General features: G+C 41.6%; 1 long non-coding RNA gene across 1 annotated transcript; it reads left to right on the plus strand.

Annotated features, from left to right (window-relative positions):
• Window positions 1-952: 952 nt before the first annotated feature.
• LOC134473905 (uncharacterized) lies at window positions 953-8,841 on the plus strand. Its single transcript, XR_010044386.1, has 3 exons — window positions 953-1,126; window positions 4,973-5,080; window positions 5,165-8,841. It is a non-coding gene; the product is annotated as an uncharacterized LOC134473905 (long non-coding RNA).
• Window positions 8,842-9,030: the final 189 nt, after the last annotated feature.

Below are 9,030 nucleotides of genomic sequence, written 5' to 3' on the forward strand. Positions count from 1 at the left end.
AAATTTCTGTAGTCCCAGTGTGATGGTCAGTAAGGTTCGCCAATAATTGACTCTTCTTCCAGACACCTAATGGGATTGTTCTTCTTTCTTTGAAGTTCTCTAAAAGTGATCTACTTCTGTCAGTGACATGTACATCCTCTGCAACCTCTCTAGGTTCCAGCTTCTTTGCTTACTTTGCTTCATGGCAATATTTGCAGAGGGCAGAGGAGAGCTCTTCCGGTCTCTCCTGGAGCCCCTCCCACTTACATCCCCTTGAGAAGCTACTTGTATTGAAGCCAGAAATCGGAGTGTGGCAAACTGACTGAGAAAGTGGGTGTGAGCTGTCAATCACAGTATTCCAGGAAACATGTACACATTTTCCAAAAGCCCTGCACTTGAAACCAATAAGAAGTTGCTATTTTCAGTTCTTTTCTCAAGAATTTGGGTGGGTTTTTAATAGGATGGCTTAGACCTGACACTGGTCTGAGGATTTGGAGATACAGAGATGGCCACCATTGTGCTCTTGGCCACTGCACTCTCTCTTTCCCAGGGGTCCCCTTTCACCTGAACAGCACACTTTTTCCTACTTTTAATTGGCCCAACATCATCTACAAAGCACATTTCTTTTCCTGCCTTTAATAAATGTGAAACCTCACTACCTTTTTGCTCGTTTGACCAATTCTTTGTCTGGGACAAAAGAACCTAGAAACCACCTCGAGAAGGAGACTCCTGCACCTCACAGCTGACAACAGTAGCACAGGGTCTGCAGCAGCAGGAGGAGACCAAGCCTTTCCCACACTTCTTTCATGTATTCGTTTATTTCCTAAGTCAGCATGGAGTCAAAGATCACTGTTTTCCCCTCTTAAGATACTGGAAACAGAAAATGTAATTAAGCCAAAAATAGCAGAAGAAATGACATAGACTAAAGTGGAAATCACTGAAATAGCACAGAAAGAAGCAGCTGAACAAAACAGGCAAAGCAAACACTAGTTCTTTGAGAAAATCAACAAAGCTGAGAAATGGATGGCCAGACTGATCAGTAAGGAAAAAGATTGAGAAGCTGAATTAACAAAATCAGGAGAGATCACTATATATTCTACAGACAGTGAGAAGATCATAAGAAATCAAAGTTATAAACATTTACAAGGTAAGTAAAAACTGCTTGGTTTGTTAGTACGAAAAGAAAAGAACTCTTGCACACAAAAGTAAATCGATAACTGCAGTGTCTTTCTAGGTCATGTATTAAAGGGAAAACCTCTGAAATAAATCAATCTCGCATGTGTGAATATCAAATAGTTTCCCTAATGTAAGTAATGATTCAAATCATGATTCCCCATTATGTGGCCTTGAAGCCTTATAAAATTTTCACTTATTAATTGGAAAGGCTTTATTCTGGGCTTCTTGATATGGAAATATTTGAAGCTATAGTATGTGAAGTTTTATTCAAATATTTCAAGGAAAAAGACAGACACTATGGTAACTACTATTAAGTCGGGTTATTTGGTGGTGAAGCACTAGGTTGCTGAAACAGTCATGCTTTGACCTGTATTGTTATATTGTTATGTCCTGTTTTATCTCAATCTCTCCCTTATTCATTAAAAAAATTATTTAGTTATTTCTTATGTTTTTTTAATTAAGGGGAAAAATTTAAAAAATTAGCAGGATATATAATAGTAACTTTTTTTGATTTCCTATTAACTTGTTTTGAAGTCCTGTAATACTCCCACAATCTTGTTTTGACTGATTAGTCTCTGTTCCATTCTGTATGATAGTATCAAGTTTGAGGGTATAGGCAACTACTTTGAAGGCAATAAGATTCACTAAGATGCCCATTCTGGTTTGACTATTGTCTCCTTTGGAAGTCCTGTAATGTTTACAATGCTTAAGTTTTATTGGTCTTGTTCTCTACTGTTTTGTTCAACTTTATAATATCTAATGAGATAGACAATTCTTTTTAAGGAAACAAGAGACATTGTTGATAACCATTGTTGATAACCTTGTACTCTGTTTTACATCATGTGCTATGTCTATCCTTGGTTTTGACTGACAGCTTTGTTTTGCCATATTTGACTTTATTCTCTCCCTCCCCAAAAAAGTAATAAGAACTAAGGAGTAATAAAACCCAAAATGTGTAAATTTTGTTGTAAAAAAGAGAGGGAAAAAAAGAGCTCTAAAGGATACAACAGCAAGTGTGTTTAGGGGTGTTAAATAGCTGACCATATTAATGTTTTTGGTTGGATCATTGAACACAACTGTTTGCAGTCTCACTGTTTGAATGTCCACTTTGTATGCTTTGATACTGTGATTTGAGCAACTATCTCTAAGATGATAATATGTAATCTATTAACTGGTGATTTCTTACTGTTTTTTTTTTTTGTAGTTCTGTATTACTTGTACCCTTATACTGCTTTGTTTTGTCTAGTGTTTTTCTCTTTTTCCTTTTAAATAAAATTAAAAAACTATAAAGGGAAAACCTCAGTGAGCTGGGTGTGAGGTACATTCCTATAACTGCAGCACTCAGGAGTCTGAGGCACGAGGATTACAGAGTTCCAGGCCAGCTGGATTACAGGGCGACTGCAAGGCTAGTTGGAGCTACATAGCAAGACCTTGCTTTCCAAAAACGAACCAAACAACCAATCTACCGATGAACAAAACAAAACAAAAAACAAAGCCTTAAGCAATTTGGTAAATGGACAGTTGTAAGAATGCTAACACAGAGGCATTTTGTTCTTAGCCACTTAGGTTCATAGGCTTAGGTTCCTTTGCTCACTGCTGACTATATCAAAGAAGGTCATATATTTTAGTAAAAAGGGAAAAAGAATTTACTCAAAGTTAGTTCCAAGTGGATGAGGGGCCTGTGTGTACCATCTCTTCCTGTCCAGGTAGGCAAAGGTTGGGGAGCACAGAGAGACCATGAAAATCTTCACACCTGATTTACCACTTCTGGTCATCTCCAGTTCATTGCCTTTTCTTGTGAAAAGAATTTGAGCTGAGGCCTCCTGAGACATCTGCATGTACTGTCCCTCCTTTAGGTTGAGGACAGTGTTGATTAAGTGCTTGGGAGAGGAAAGTCTGGAGAAACTTCTTACCCGGCGTGGGGGGGTGCTAGAGAAAAACCCTAACCTTTAAAGTTCCATTTTATAGTACCAGTTTATAGTAAACAAGAGTTTCAGGTAACATAGGTGTTCATCACGGGGAATGGAGAAACACAACACAGGGATGCATTTGGTAAAGTATTATGTGGTGCTGTAGAGTGAGGAATGTGGAGAGAACATACACACACAACTTGTTTGCATGTCTGAGGAGATTTACCACATTGGAGTGCATTCTTGGGTAACAGAGAGAAGGAAATAGAGAGTGACAATCAACAGATAAGGGGAGAAAATGGAAGATGTTTGCACTGACCAGAAGAGTAACATCTCACAAGGAAGATGATTCACTGCTCCCAGAGTTAACAAGAAGAGCATCACACATGGCCCTTCCTAGTCACTGAGACAACATAATGTGGAAAAGAAATACAACTAAGTGCAGGGAGGGAATGTGTGCAGGGCACATGTATTACACAGCACAGGTCTCCAAATGAAGACTAGAAATATAGCTAGTACATTTGGGGTTATGGTGTAAAGAATATTTAGTTAGCTTATGAGTAAGAGAGCTATCTAGGGGAAAGGCCTGAGATAGGGCCAGGTAACTAGCCACACTGCTAGGAAACGAAAAAACACAGCCTCTGAATTAGGACTGTGGGCCAGGGATGAAATTTCTCCACCAAGAGGGAACCCAGCCCTCTCCCTGCTAAAGGGGGGTTCAGCCACTCCATACTGAGCTCCTGTGTTCTGAGAAAACTTAAAAGCAAAATAGCCAGTTTTTCCCTAAAATCTCAGTTTCTTTTAAACTCTATGTGTTGAAGAACTGGGTTAGAAATCCTGAGTGCCAACTGGTCATTTTAAATGTACAGGGCTATCCGTGAAAGAGGGCCACCAACAACTGGGCAATTGCTGTGCTCTGATCACTGATAACTGGCCCCTCACACAGAAGCATCACTTACTCAGGAATCTTTTGGGAATCTGGAAGCGCTAGTCCTCTTGTTACTGCCAGTAAAACTCCCCTAACCTTCTCCTTCGGTTCACGACTTCATTCTTCAACATGTGCAGAACCATGAGCTCGGCACATATGATAACAACGTGACCACTCTCCCTCTACCCACCCAAACCTGGCCACATCCCAGGACCAAACGCGCTACCTTTGTCCCGAGGTCTACTATCCAGAGACAGAGATAAGAAAGTCAGAGATGCTTTTGACCTACCTTGGAAGATTTTTACAGTTCCACACCATGATGCCTGAGTGCTAGACCAGCTAGAGCAGCCATGCGTTCACCATGCATGCCATTTTCCTTTCCTTTCCATTCCTGCTGTTTTTAATTTCTACTGGCATCACCCTCCTTGCTCTGAGTGTAACTTCAACCTTTAAACTTCATGAAATAGCTAGCTGCCTTTTCTGTACCATTGTAAACAATATCCAATGCTTGACCTGTCATCACAAGAACCTGGCAAGCCGTCTTGGGCCTCATTGATCACAGCATCACTAGTATGGAAGGAGTTTAGGAGATGGCAATGTGGCTGGGCAATTGGGTGTGACCTGTCAGTCACAGAGACCTGTCAGTCATGGAGATTCAGGGACACACAGGCAGAGCAGCTTCCAGGTCCTGTGCCTGGTGTCAGTTAGAGAATGCTGTCTTCAATTCTTCTGGCATGAGATCAGGTGGGTTTTTGATGCAATGGCCTACATCTGACATCAGGCGTGCGTCTAAGACGTTGGCCTTTAACTTTGTGGCCTCTGTGAGTCTTTTCACCTGCCCATTCTGCACTCTGTGGGAGATCGTTCTTTTCCTACTTTAACTGACCTGCATTCACTCTGCAGAGCACATCTTTTTGGAGCACTTCTTTTCATTTTTTTTCTTATCTCAATTTTTTTTTTTTTGTCTTCTTTGAAACAGGGTCTCACTATGCAGTTCAGGCTGACTCTGAACTCACTTTGTAACCTAGCCTAGCCTCGAACTCAGAGTGATCCTCCTGCCTCAGCCTCCTGAGTGCTGAGATTACAGGTATGTGCCACCATGCATGCCTTAACTATTTATAAAAAATGTAAAACCTCACTACGTTTTTCAGTTGCCTAATTCTTTGAACAGGACAGCAAAAGCCTGGAAGGGACCTCTGAGATCATCAGTACCCCATTAATAGCTTTTGGCGAGCCAGCCAGCAGGTAAGAGTGGACTGCCACACCCTGAAGAGCTGACTAGAGATGGAACAGGGACAGAATGCAGCTAGGGGTACAGCCCCATGTGGGTGCTTGGCTCAGAACCCACTGTGAAGCCCAGCTAAGCTTATGCCTTCGCTTCGTGCCTTGTACTGGGCTGGGGTACGTGCCCTTGGTGCACTGGCTGGGGGTGTCCACAGCCACAAACCCGGGGCCGTGTGGCCCCAGGTACTAGTGGGCCTTTGGGAAGATGGTACTGTTTGAGCACTTATGCTCTGCTAGCTGGTTGGGCTTGCAGACGAAGTCACATCTAGTCCTAGTGCCCTAAGGAAAGGGTGTGGCGACTGGAGATTTTGGATTCCACAGAAGGCTGTTAAGAGTCCAGCTAAATGCAGACCAAGGGAGCAGGTTGATAGCCCCAGGGGCAGTTAATGCTGGTGGCCCTGGAGCCACTCAGCAGCCTGCTGGTTCCCTCCACTCCTACCACCATTCTCCTTCATGCCTCCCACCACCCCACTCGCTTGGCCGCTTGGCGGGGTTCAGGCCAAGGCCTGCTGCATTCACAGTGGAGTATTCTGTGGTCACCTAGATTGAGTCCCCCCAGAGAGCTGCTCAGTTATTTTACTCTTTTGGGAAAAACAGCTATGAGTCATTTTTCCAGGTAGCCATCCTGATAACAGAAATTCAGAAAATCTAAAAAAGCACCTGAGGGCCTGAAGAGAGCAAAGGGGGCCTTTGGGAAGAATGAACTCAACTGGTGGTGAGAATGCCTTGTATTTAGAACTTTTTAAGGGTTTTTTCCCCTTTTCTTCTCTTAAATGATGAAAAAAAGGTTTCTACTACTACCTTAAAAAGAGAAAAAGCACTGAAATATTATTGCCATGAATGCAAGATCATTGCTCTGGGGCAAGGTGGCTCCTTGGTACCTTAGGAGTTTATTGTTTCTAACAGGCCCCTAGTGGTGGCGGTGGGGGCTTCATTCTTCTCCCTAGGAAATTGGTGGGCCATGGTATGAACAATTCTAAGCACAAAAATAAATAAGAGACACCATTCAGTAGTACTCAATTCTTGCAAGGATTGCCTTGTGAACTCACTGGGTCTTCTCCTCCTGGACCGGACACCATCTGAAGAACTCCATGCCTGGTCTTTGCTCTCCATAGGCCTCAGGGCATGCCATGGGAAACACCCAGTAGATCCCAGTGAACTTGTCATTCAGCTGTGTCCTTCAAAATTTGGAATAAACTATGAAATGAACTAAAGGTAGGTACAGAATTGCAGTTGAAATACAATGCATTTTTCAGATAGATTCTTTCTGAAAAAGGGAGGTGGTGTAAAATCCCTATGTTCAGGCTTTTATGGCTGAAGCCTCTCTCCATGAGTCAGTGCCATTTGCCAACTGCTGGGGGGCAGTGGAACCAGGCCTCACCAGGAGGCGATCTTTGCCTGGAAACCATAGCATCTTCATCGTGTTCTTGGGCTGGGTTTTATTCTCTTTTGTTTTGTTTGATTATGTTAAATCTGATGGAATGAGCAGCTATTTCAAACATAGCGAGACACATTACCATTTTGGATTTACTACTGGCTTGTTTTGAAGTCCTTTATTGCATTCATTGTTTTGTTTTTATTGTTTCTATTCTATCCGATTTTTACTGTATCCGAAGGTATCTTCAGCTATTTTGAAGACAACAAAAGGCAATATGGTAATTATTGTTATTTCTTAAGGTTTTGAAGTCCTGTATCACTCATACTGCTTTATGTTGATTGGTTTTATTCTGTTTTATTTTCCTTTTTTAATCTCTATAAAATATAATTTTAAAAAATATTTTAAAAGAATAAAAATAAAATAAAATTTTAAAAAAAGAAAGTCAATTTGTTCAGCCATGAGTTTTTAATTGAGCCAGAGTCCCGCTGCCTTAGGAGAAAATGAAGCAGGAGATGGAAACTGCAACTCCTGGGCCAGTCTGTCTTCTCAGACAGGTTGCTGTCCTGCATTGCAAGTGACACCAAAGAGATTCCTCTAAAGTCTCCTTGAGAAATCAAAAGGCTGATAGACAAGAAGGGCAGTCTGACAACCCCCTCAAGACCTTAGCCTTGTTCCTAATTCCTACGGACTATAAGGATCAATCTAGAAAATGAATTGGTCCTTCCTCATGAGACACAGTGACCAGCTATAAAAACCCTACGTGGGAAGATGGTCGATTTTCACAGGATTGCAATAGTGGTGACCACCCGATAGACCTGCAACACTTGCACATTTGTGGTTGTAATAACCCTGGAAAGCTCACATCATCTCCTTTTCTAAAAGAAAAATTGCAGCTTCTGTGAACCTCTGGAAAGTCTGGGGATCCTCTTCAAAAAACAAGACTCCAGTTCTGCTTTGGTTATAGACAGTCAGGAATGACCTTTAACCCATCGCAGCTTAAATGGGATTTTCTTTCTTTCTTTCTTTCTTTTTTTTTTTTTTTGTCTTTTTTTTTTTTTCATTTTTATCGGTACCGGGGATTGAACTCAGGACTGCCTGCTTGCAAGGCAGGTGCTTATGCCGATGAGCTAAATCCCCAGCCCCCAAATGGGATTTTCTAGTGGGGCTTCTGTCGATAATGGGAGTAATTTTTCTAAGAATATATGTAGACTCTCGGCAATTTACTGAATATCTCTATTCACCATGCTTTATCCTCCACAAGAAGCAAAGAAATAAAGCTTAATGTCTCTAATTGCTGGATGAGTTATAGTCAATCTTTTAAGACAAACCAAGAAATATTCTGATCTACTCCTCCTTATGTTTGGGCTCTGAATTTCCAATCTAATGGTAAGATTTATCTATTCAAGGCTTCAGACAGTGATCTAGGTATAGCCCATGACCCTCCTGACAAATTCACCAACTTTTCTCAGCTCATCAGTTCACTAACTTTTCTCACTGTGTTCTGATGGGTTTTTCCTGCTTTTAACCTAGCCATGACACCCCAAGGACATTAGAGAGCACGTAATTCCTAGGAGGTATGGCCTATGGCTCTTCCGGAAATAGTCACATGAAGACAGAGACAGCCACATCCTCCACAGCCCATAAAGAATTGTAAGAATTTTTGTCTCTCAGGGGAAATGAGGCAGATTAGAGCACAAAGTGGCTGGCCAATTGTGTGTGATGCATCAATCACAGCAACCTGTCAATCACAGAGATTTAGCACACATGCTCAGGGCAGTTCCTAATCCCTGAGCCTGGTGCCTGTCAGAGAATTCCATCTTTGATTTTTTTGGCACAAGATCCAGCAGGTTTTACATCTGACATCAGAACTGGGTATAAAAGAGTAGCCATTTACCTCCTGGCCACCATGAGCATTTCACCAGCCCAGCCAACACTCTGCAGATGGTTCTTAGTTTACTATCATGGGCCCATACTCACTTTGCAAAACACTTCTTTTTCAGAGCAATTCTTTTCCCTTCTCTTCTCATCTTTAATAAATGTAAATCTTCACTACATTTTTTCTTGTCTTTTCCAGTTCACTGAATAAGACAAGAACCTAGAAGGTACCATCAGGCACCCCAGTACACTGTTAGAACTAGGAAAAATTGTTTTTGTTGGTAATTATTTATTTCAGCTAGCTTACCAAATCCAGAAGTATGAAAATTTAAGCAGTGTTGAGGATATAAATTTTTGTCAATTGGACCAGGGATCAAACTCACGACTGCCTGCTTGCAAGGCAGGTGCTTATGCTGCTGAGCTAAATCCCCAGCCCCAATGATATAAATTATTAATAATTTCTCAGTCCAGGGTCACTATGCATATTAACAAGTTCTACC

Source organism: Cavia porcellus, unplaced genomic scaffold, assembly GCF_034190915.1.
Source record: "Cavia porcellus strain 051 isolate PalLab524CR breed Dunkin Hartley unplaced genomic scaffold, mCavPor4.1 scaffold_29, whole genome shotgun sequence".
In the NCBI taxonomy this organism is placed as follows: Eukaryota; Metazoa; Chordata; class Mammalia; order Rodentia; family Caviidae; genus Cavia; species Cavia porcellus.